The following is a 10606-nucleotide window of genomic DNA, read 5'->3' as shown; positions in this document are numbered from 1 at the left end:
CTGAAGCTCTGACCTCCTGGGCTCAAGCCATCTTCCCATCCCAGCCTTCCTGAGTAGCTGAGATTGCAGGTATGCACTACCACACCTGCCTAATTTTTTTTAGAGATGGAATCTTGCTCTGTTGCCCAGGCTGGTTTCAAACTTCTGGCCTCAAGCAGTCTTCCCACCTGGGTCTCCCAAAGTGCTGGAATTACAAGTATGAGCCACCATGCCTGGCAAAACATTTTATTTTTTAGTTCCATACTGAAGTCCACGAGTGTTCAATTATTTGTTTCTATTTTTGTCTTAGTTTTATGGTGATATTACCGAGCATATTGAGTTTACTCAATTTCCTCCCTAATATAGAAAAATTAGATGGTCCTCTGCCTGGTGTAAAAAAAAAAAAAAAATAGATCAGCTGCCAGTCATTCTTGGGCATTTTTTCTCTGCATTAGCTTCAGGGTGTCAAGATAGACTGTTGATTGAGCCTACTGACAGGAGTATTTGCACACTTGTTTGGAGATTTATCAAAAATAGGATATATTTTGACACAGACTTCTTGCTCCCCCCGCTCCCCTTTTGGCAACATCCACTTTTTTTTTTTTTGAGACAGACTCTTGCTCTGTCACCCTAGCTGGAGTGTAGTGACGCCATCTTGGTTCACTGCCACTTCTGCCTCCTGGGTTCAAGGAATCTTCTTGCCTTAGCCTCCCGGGACATTGCTGGGACTATAGGCATGGGCCACCACACCTGGCTACTTTTTGCATTTTTAGTAGAGGCGGGGTTTTGCCACATTGGGCAGGCTGGTCTTGAACTCCTGGCCTCAAGTGATCTGCCCGCCTTGGCCTCCCAAAGTGCTAGGATTACAGGAATGAGCCTCCACACCTGGCCCATCCATTTGTTTTTGCTTTATTTCAATACTTATTACTATTCTGATTATCAGTAAAATTTCTGCTAGGAACACCAGTGGATTTACCTTATCTCCCCTGACTTGTTTCCACGGGACCTCCCATTCCCACTTGATTTTGAGGATTGAAGATAAACTGGGGGAGAATTATCTAGCAGCAAAATACTGCTAATGTCCTTAATTATTTTCTTGTTTTCCAACATATATTTTATGTCAAATTCTGTGTTCAAATTTAAATACACCACAGTCTTGTCAAAGTCAATCTCCAACTTCCAAATTCCTTAATTTGCCCCATTAATAATCATAACTCTTATTAGACCCATATTTTATTTCTCTAATTTGTTTTTGTTTTTGTTTTTGTTTTGAGACGGAGTTTCGTTCTTGTCACCCAAGCTGGAGTGCAATGGCGTGATCTTGGCTCACTGAAACCTCTGCTTCCTGGGTTCAAGCAATTCTCCTGCCTCAGCCTCTCGAGTAGCTGGGATTACAGGTGCACACCACCACGCTGGCTAATTTTTGTATTTTTAATACAGATGGGGTTTCACCATGTTGGCCAGGCTGGTCTCGAACTCCTGACCTCAAGTGATCCACCCCCTTCAGCTTACAGGCATGAGCCACCGAGCCCGGCCTATTTCTCTAAATTTTAAAAGTGTCCTTTCTTGCCCTGGATTTCAAAAAGCCATCAGTACTGTCATGAGAAGTTCCTCTGCCACACTCATATTGTCAGGTACCTGCTCAGCATATATTACACTTCTCTCTTTTAGGAGAATTCCTGATTTTATTGCCCCTCCCCCTGCAGCTGTGGGTTCCAGGGAATGCTAACTCCACCCTGATCCCAGGGGCAATGGTGGCAATCTCCATTTGGTTTAAGCCAATTTCAACATTCCACGACAGGAGAAAATATGTGACTTAGACCTTTCTTAGAAATCTGAATCTTCTCCCTCCTACTCAATATGAGCAAAAAAGGATGAGGTCACAATTAGCTGACAGCCACCTTATGATGTTATTAATGACAGAGAAGACAGAAAGAAGAGGTTCCTGGTGTCATCATTTAGCCATTGGATCAATCAAATGTTAAGCCAGACCTACTCTTGATTTTCCATCCAATGAGTTTACTCTTCTTTTTTTTTACTTTTCTTTTTTGTGTTTAATTTAATTTAAAAGTTTTTTTAAAAAATTAAGGAACAGGGACATGAACCCCGGACCCTCAGATTAAGTCCAATGCTCTACCAACTGAGCTATCTGGGTGGTTTACTTATTTTTTTCTTACGTCTTATATTTTAAAGCAGTTTTAGGTTCATAGCAAAATTGAGCAGAAGGTACAGAGATTTCCCATATACTCCCTGTGCCCCGCAAGACATGCATAGTTCCCTCACCTCCACTATGAACATCCCCCACCAGAATGGTCCACCTGTTACAACTGATTAACCTTCACTGACATATAATTATCACCCCAAATCTCTAGTTTGCTTTAGAGTTCCCTCTTGGTGATTGTTCTACATCTATAGTTTTGGACAAATGTATAATGACATGTATCCACCATTATAGTATTATATAGAATAGTTTCACTGCCCTAAAAATTGTCTGTGTTCCGGCCGGGTGCAGTGGCTCAGGCCTGTAATCCCAGCACTTTGGGAGGCCAAGACAGGCAGATCACGAGATGGTCAGGAGATGGAGGTCAGGAGATGGAGACCATCCTGGCTAACACAGTGAAACCCAGTCTGTACTAAATAACACACAAAATTAGCCAGGCATGGTGGCGGGCGCCTGTAGTCCCAGCTACCCAGGAGGCTGAGGCAGGAGAACTGCTTGAAGCCAGGAGGGGGAGGTTGCAGTGAGCTGAGATCATGCCACTGCACTCCAACCTGGGCAACAAGAGTGAAACTCCATCTCAAAAAATAAATAAATAAATAAATAATAAAAAAGGAAATACCCAGTCCGAGGAGTAAAAGGAAAAAAAGAATAGAAAAGACAGCATGCCTACAAGAACTAGAAAATAGCCTCAGAAGGGCAAGTTGAAGTTACCGGTCTTTAAAAGAATGTAGAGGGAGAGATCAATGTAAAAAGTTTATTTAAAGAAATAGTAACAGAGAACTTTCTAAAACTAGAGAAAGATATGAATATTCAGGTATAAGAAGGTCATAAAACACCAAGCCAACTCAGCCTTAATAAGACTACCTCAAGGCACATAATAATCAAACTCTCAAAGGTCAAGGTTAAAAAAGGATCCTAAAAGCAGCAAGAGAAAAGAAGGACATATTAGTAACATCATAAAGGAGCTCCAATATTGCTGGTAGCAGACTTCTCAGCAGAAACTTTACAGGCCACAAGAGACTGGGGTGACAAAGTGCTGAAGGAAAAAAACTTCCAATCTAGAATATTATATTCAGCAAAAACAGCCTTCAAACATGAAGGAGAAATAAGGATATTCTTAGTTAAAAAAAAAAAGTGAGAGATTTTGGCAACACCAGACCTGTCTTATAAGATTCTTGTTAAGAGGAGTTCCTCACTGGTTGAATATGAATAGTCAAATGAAAACAACATTAATATTCTCCTGCTTTGCATATTCTTCTAAAACATTTTACATTCCTAACACATCAGTGTGTCCACATTTTGCTTCTAAGGCAGGGGGCAATTTGATCCTAAACACTTGAAAAATGGGATGAGGACTGGTTTAATCCCCAGATGACTACCTACAAGGAGTGATTGGCTAGGTGCGGTGGCTCAGGCCTGTAATCCCAGCACTTTGGGAGGCTGAGGCGGGCAGATCACCCAAGGTCAGGAGTTCGAGACCAGCCAGCCTGATCAACATGGTGAAACCCCATCTCTACTGAAAATACAAAATTAGCCAGGCATGGTGGCACACGCCTATAATCCTAGCTACTTGGGAGGCTGAGGCAGGAGAGTTGCTTGAACCTGACAAGCAGAGGTTGTAGTGAGCCGAGATCGTGCCACTGCACTCCAGCCTGGGTAACAAGAGTGAAACTCCATCTCAAAAAAAAAAAGGAGTGATTTAGGACGTCCCCAGATAAATGCCCTTTAGCCTGTGACACAAAGAATCTTTAGTTACAATGCAAACATCCCAGAAAAAATACAATATTACCATTATCAATTATTATAAATTCTTAAGGAGGCTGGGTGTGGTGGCTCATGCCTGTAAACCCAAAACATTGGGAGGCTGAGGTGGGCAGATCACCTGAGGTCAGGAGTTCAAGACCAGCATGGCCAACATGGCGAAACCCATCTCTACTAAAAATACAAAAAATTAGCTGAGTGTGGTGGCGAGCGCCCGTAATCTCAGCTACTCAGGAGGCTGAGGCAGAACTGTTTGAACCTGGGAGGCAGAGGTTGCAGTGAGCCAAGACCGTGCCCCTGCACTCCAGCCTGGGCGACAAGAGCAAAACTTCATCTCAAAAAAACAAAACAGGCCGGGCGCGGTGGCTCAAGCCTGTAATCCCAGCACTGTGGGAGGCCGAGACGGACGGATCACAAGGTCAGGAGATCGAGACCATCCTGGCTAACACAGTGAAACCCCGTCTCTACTAAAAAAAATACAAAAAACTAGCCGGGCGTAGTGGCGGGCGCCTGTAGTCCCAGCTACTTGGGAGGCTGAGGCAGGAGAATGGCGTAAACCCGGGAGGCGGAGCTTGCAGTGAGCTGAGATCTGGCCACCGCACTCCAGCCTGGGCGACAGAGCGAGACTCCGTCTCAAAAAAAACAAAACAAAACAAAACAAAACAAAACAAAAAAAACCTTAAGGAATAGTTATTATCATCTGATATGATGGCTTATTAAGGAGGAAGGGAACACATGATAGCTCTGTTTTGAAAAGGAATGGGGACAGAACAAAACGTTACGAGGTCTGATCAAAAGAGGCTTGTTCTGGCTTGTCTTTGTCTGTCTTTGAGTCATGGGACAGGTGTAAGGCCAAATTCTGCACTTCCCAGTTATGTTACCTCAGGCAAATAAATTAATATCTGTAGTTTGCCAATCTGAAAATTGAGTCTGATACCTGTTCTAATTTAGTGTTGATTGATATGAAGCTCAAAATTAGAAACATGTATGAAAGTTCTTTGCAAACTAAAATATATGTGTGAGGAATTGTTATTATTAGTTTAGAGGATGGACTGTTGTCCTTAGAAGGCAAGTCTCTGGGTCCCACAGTTAGATGCACTGGGCGCTTCAGGAAGAATTTAGGGGTATGGGGCACTCAGCAATGAAAAGAGAGGATGCTTAGAGAAGGAAGAAAGGACTTATTAATGGAGTTTGGAGGCTCCTTATTATCTAAACTTACACATTACGTGACCAGCATTATGAGGCAGCACCCCACTCCCAGTAAATAGCCCTCTAGAACCAAAAGCAGAGTGCCTGGTCCTGGGTCCTTTTGTACACAGACAGCAGAAAAAATTGAGTAAGTCAATCCTGGCATAACTGCAGACCAGGCCCTAGAATAAGCAACCCACCAGCATTATCTGCATTTCTAGGCACTTGTGCTAGAAGGGTAGGAATGGTGTTGGAAGGGTTAGGCCATATGCCTCTAGTTAAAACCTGATGAACTTCCTAGATCCCCAACTGGAAAACGCAGGAGTTGGACTAAATTCCTCTCCTGCCTCTAATATTTTATGAATGCAGAACTTAACTCAAATGGGTAGTATCTCAGAGATTCCAAATTTCGTTCTACTTTTCTGTTTGCTCATCAGTCCCTTACCCTCACCGAGTGGTCAAAGTAGGTTGAGTAATGTGTGCTCAAAGGAGTAATACCTTGCATTCTCCCTTGTTATTAAAATAGAGGAAACTGCCTTGAAAGAAAAGACTAAAAAGAAATAAGCCTTAGTATCAGTATCTTCTGAAAGCTTTTAAAAAAAAAATAGTTTCATCTCTACCAACAGATTTTGATTTTGAAGTTCTGAGGTGGAGTCCAAGAGTGTGCAGTCAGCTTCTGGGGTGGCGTTTGTTAGATATAGTTTTTTGTTTATTTATTTGTTTTTGAGACAGGGCCTCACTCTGTCACCCAAGCTGGAGTGCAGTGGCACAATCATGGTTCACTGTAGCCTTGCCTCCCAGGCTCAAGCAATCCTCCTGCCTCAGCGTCCCCAGTAGCTGGGACAACAGGTGCCCACCACCATGCCTGGCTAATGTTTTAAAACTTTTTTTTGTAGAGACAGGGTCTTACTATGTTGTCCAGGCTGGTTTCAAACTCCTGGACTCAAGCGATCTTCCTGCCTTGGCCTCCCGAAATGCTGGGACTGCGCCTGGAATAGATATCGGTAAAGAACCTTTTGCATCAGACGCTTGTGTCCTGCTCCCAGAATGTTGATTCAGTAGGCTGCACGTGAGACCTAGAAATCTGCATTTTCACAAGCTCTCAGGTTTAATACACATTACATTTAAAGAAAGCGCAGCCCAAAGTGTGTCAGTGGGGTGTATCAAGGAAGCCTGGTTAGTGGAGAGAGTGGGATTAGGGAATAGCTGCTTAACCTGGCTTGTTTCAAATCCCCCTTTCTCCCTTTTATGCCCTCAAAAAGTTCCCCTCATTTTCCCCTCTACTTTCTAATTTCTCACCATGCACTCACACAGCTATACGGCTGTCTCTAGAGATTGCTCTGGAAACTCTGCTGTAAAGATGACCTGGTATAATGCCTTGATTTTTTTTTTTTTTTTTTTTTTTTTTTGGAGACAGGGTCTCACTTTGTCACCAGGCAGGGAGTACAGTGGCACAATCAGGGCTCACTGCAGCCTTGACCTCCTGGGATCAAGTGATCCTCCCACATAGCTGGGATTATAGGCAAGTAGCACCACTCTCAGTTAATTTTTTTTGGTTTTTTTGTAGAGATAGACTCTCACTCTGTTGCTCAGGCTGGTCTTGAACTCCTGGACTCAAACGATCCTCCCACATTGGCCTCCCAAAATGCTGAGAATACAGGCATGAGCCACTGCACCATACCTAATGTCCTGATTTTATAAATCCCAAAACTGGGGCCCAGAGAGAAGAGACAAAATTAAGATCACCATACTGTTTGGTATCTGAAGTAATACTGACCCTTTTCATACCTAATCCAAAGTTTTTTCAGCTACCTCAGGTTGCCTCTCATCTTCCAGCTGACACTATCCAGCACCTTTCAGATACTGGCAAAGGAGCAGTGTTTCAAAATTACTTTCCAAATAGCCTCCTACGAGGCCGTCCTCAGAGAGAAGCAAGGTTCTGCATCTTAAGCCTTCCTTGGTTTCTTAGGTTCCAAAGCTGTTTCTATCAGTCTCCAAGCAACCAACTCTTTAGAATTCCATGAGTCTACTCAGAGAACTTGTGGGTTCAGTCGGGGGTATCTTCAACTATTTATTAAATTTCCTTCTTTTTAAACTGAGCTTTGTGAAATTGCATCTATTTATGGTGGTTTCATGGATTTTTTTGTCTTTTTTTTTTTTTTTGAGATAGAGTCTCACTTTGTTGCCCAGGCTGGAGTGCAGTGGTGTGATCTCAGCTCACTGCAACCTCTGCCTCCCGGTTTCAAGCAATTCTCCTGTCTCAGCCTCCCATTACAGGTCACACCACTACACCCCACTAATTTTTGTACTTTTAGTAGAGATGGGGTTTCACCACCTTGGCCAGGCTGTTCTTGAACTCCTAACCTCAAGTGATGCGCCGCCATGATGAAACCTCGGCTCTACTAAAAATACAAAAATCACTGGCCATGGTGGTGTGTGACTATAATCCCAGCTACTCAAGAGGATGAGGCAGGAGAATAGCTGGAACCTGGGAGCCAGAGGTTGCAGTGAGCTGAGATCAGACCACTGTACTCCAGCCTGGGCGACAGAGCAAGACTCTGTCTTGAAGAAAAAAAAGAATTAAAAAAAGAAACATGGCTGAGTGTGCGGTGGCTCACGCCTATAATCCCAACACTCAGGGAGGCCAAGGTGGGAGGATTGCTTAAGCCCAGGAGTTTGAGACTAGGCAACATAGGGAGACCCCGTCTGTATAAACAATCTAAAAAATTAGCCAGGTGTGGTGGTGCATGCCTGTGGTCCCAGGTACTCGGGAGGCTGAGGTGGGAGGACTGCCTAAGCCTGGGAGGTTGAGGCTGTAGTGAGCTATGATTGCACCACTGCACTCCAGCCTGGATAACACAGACACCTGTCTTAAACAAACAAACAAATACTACGCATAAAACTGCAAGGCTCAAGAAACAACAGTTTGAAGTAGTTAGATGTGTGTGTTCTTTGATTTTCATGTCTTATCTATTCTGCTTTTTTTTTTTTAAGAGATGAGGTATTGCTCTGTTGCCCAAGCTGGTATCGAACTCCTCCTGGGCTCAAGCAATCTCCTGCCTAGGCCTCCCTCCTAACAGCTGGAACTACAGGCATGTACCACTGCACCCAGCTACTGGGGTAGTGTTTGACTAGTCTTTTTAAAAAATATGCTAATATCTTGGCAAAAAGTATATTTATACTGTTCTCTAACCTTTTTTCATCAGTTTCATGGAAAAATGCTCATCATATATTCTTCTGCTATGTAACTTTGAATGGTTACACTGCTTTCCTTTATGACATCACAATTAAACTGGTTAAACCAAATTCATATTACTAACTTGTTTCTAATTTTTCTCTATTAAAATGATATGATAAGCATCCTTGTAATCCTTATAGCCAAATATTTACACACATTCATGAAGGTTTACTTAAAAGAAATTCCTAGACGTGGAACTGTGAGTCAGAGAGAATGGATCTTTTAAATATTTTTGCATAGATTGCCATGAAAAGGTCATATCAGTTTATACATCCCCAATATATGAGTTTCTTTTCCAACCTATGAGAGACAGTTAAAGCATAGTTGTTCACAGCCCAGGCTTGAGAATCAGATTTCAAAGGTATGAACCCTCTCCGTTTTTCTTTTTACTTTCTTTCTTTTTTTTTTTTTTTGAAACAGAGTCTTGCTCTGTCGCCCAGGCTGGAGTTCATTGGTGCGATCTCGGCTCACTGCAAGCTCTGCCTCCCGGGTTCACGCCGTTCTCCTGCCTCAGCCTCCCAAGTAGCTGGGACTACAGGTGCCTGCCACCATGCCTGGCTAATTTTTTGTATTTCTTTTTTTTCAGTAGAGATGGGGTTTCACCGTGTTAGCCAGAATGATGTTGATCTCCTGACCTCATGATCCGCCTGCCTCGGCCTCCCAAAGTGCTGGGTTTACAGGTGTGAGCCACCCCGCCCAGCCCCTTTTGCTTTTTAGAGACAGGGTCTTGCTATGTTGTCCAGGTTGGTCTCAAACTCCTGGCCTTAAGCAATCCTGCCACCTCAGCCTCCAAGTAAACTGGGATTGCAGGCATGAGCCATCTTGCCCAATTTCCACTTTCTAGCTGTGTGATCTTCAGAAAATTAGTTAAATTATCTGGGCCTTAATTTACTAATAAGGTTCTTGTAAGTGTTAACAATTAGTTACTATTGACAGGTGAAGCTGGTTGGGCTTCTGGGTTAGGTGAGGACTTGGAGAACTTCTCTGTCTAGTTAAAGGATTGTAAACGCACCAATCAGCACTCTGTGTCTAGCTAAAGCTTTGTAAACACACCAATCAGCACTTGGTAAAAAACGGACCACTCAGCACTCTGTAAAATGGACCAATAAGAACTCTGTAAAACAGACCAGTCAGCGCTCTGGAAAATGGGCCAATCAGCAGGATGTGGGCGGGGCCAAATAAGGGAATAAAAGCTTGCCCGTCTCCACCATTGGTTTGCCCAGCTAGCAGCACCAAGCAGCATGGGTTTTTCTTCCTTGCTGCCGGGGGTCCTTTCGATCTTGCGGTAAATCTTGCTCCTGCTTACTCTTTGGGTTGGCACTGTGTTTAAGAGCTGTAACACCACAAAGGTCTGCAGCTTCACTCCTGAAGCCAGCGAGACTACAAACCCACAGGGAGGAATAAATAACTCTGGAGTGCCCCGCCTTTATGAGCTCTTAACACTCACCGTGAAGGTGTGTGGCTTTACTCCTGAAGTCAGCGAGACCACGAACCCACCAGAAGGAAGAAACTCTGGACACATTCGAACATCAGAAGAAACAAGCTCTGGACACACCATCTTTAAGAACTGTAACATTCATTGCGAGGGTTTGCAACTTCATTCTTGAAGTCAGCGAGACCAAGAACCCACCGGAAGGAACCAATTCCAGACACACTATCATTTACCTTCTTTAGTTCCTGAGACTTCTGTGCACAGAATATACTTGACGTGTGCCATAGAACCTATATAAAGGTAATTGGAACAAACAGGGAATTGTATGATTGATGACATGGCACATGAGCATTTGGAACAAGATATAAAAGGCTTACCTTGAAGAGAGCTGTATTACAAGCAGAGGCAAACACAGGTTTTGTGGGCTTGAAGCTTATGCATTTATAGGTTTCTCTAATTACAAAGATAGGAAATTATAAAATCAGGTACAAGGGCTTGAGAGGGGTCTAAAGCTTAAGTTTGATGGAAAAAAAAAAAAAACTGGTTGAAACCAATAGCTTATGAAAAAGTAGAAAAAAGCCCGATGCATGGGGAGCGCCCGTAGTCCCTTGAGGTGTTTGAGAGGCTGAGGCAGGAAGATGGCTTGAGCCCAGGAGTTTGAGGCTTGCAAGTGTGCAGTGATGGTAAACCACTGCTGTACTCCAGGCTGGCAAAGTAGTGAGACTCTTTTTTTTTTCTTTTTTTTTTTTTTTGGAGACGTAGTCTCGCTCTGTCGCCCAGGTTGGAG

General features: G+C 43.4%; 3 protein-coding genes across 3 annotated transcripts in view; 2 read left to right on the top strand and 1 right to left on the bottom strand.

The window, feature by feature from the left end:
• HEATR4 (HEAT repeat containing 4) overlaps positions 1–7242 on the bottom strand; it is an 89502-nt gene extending 82260 nt beyond the window's left edge. The window contains exons 1-2 of the mRNA XM_011949603.1: positions 6927–7242; positions 6060–6138 (exon numbers count right to left, since the gene is read on the bottom strand). The gene's annotated coding sequence lies outside the window, so the exon portion shown is untranslated. The remainder of the gene's footprint in view (positions 1–6059; positions 6139–6926) is intronic.
• Positions 1–10606, top strand: part of ACOT4 (acyl-CoA thioesterase 4) — a 70572-nt gene that overhangs the window by 34719 nt on the left and 25247 nt on the right. The window lies entirely within an intron of this gene.
• The window catches only part of ACOT2 (acyl-CoA thioesterase 2), a 14214-nt gene continuing 13281 nt past the window's right edge, over positions 9674–10606 (top strand). The window contains exon 1 of the mRNA XM_011949604.1: positions 9674–10119. The gene's annotated coding sequence lies outside the window, so the exon portion shown is untranslated. The remainder of the gene's footprint in view (positions 10120–10606) is intronic.

This window comes from Colobus angolensis, unplaced genomic scaffold (genome assembly GCF_000951035.1).
Source record: "Colobus angolensis palliatus isolate OR3802 unplaced genomic scaffold, Cang.pa_1.0 Scaffold3, whole genome shotgun sequence".
Classification (NCBI taxonomy): Eukaryota; Metazoa; Chordata; class Mammalia; order Primates; family Cercopithecidae; genus Colobus; species Colobus angolensis.
Note: the sequence above shows the minus strand (reverse complement) of the source record. Positions and strands in the feature narration are given on the sequence as shown.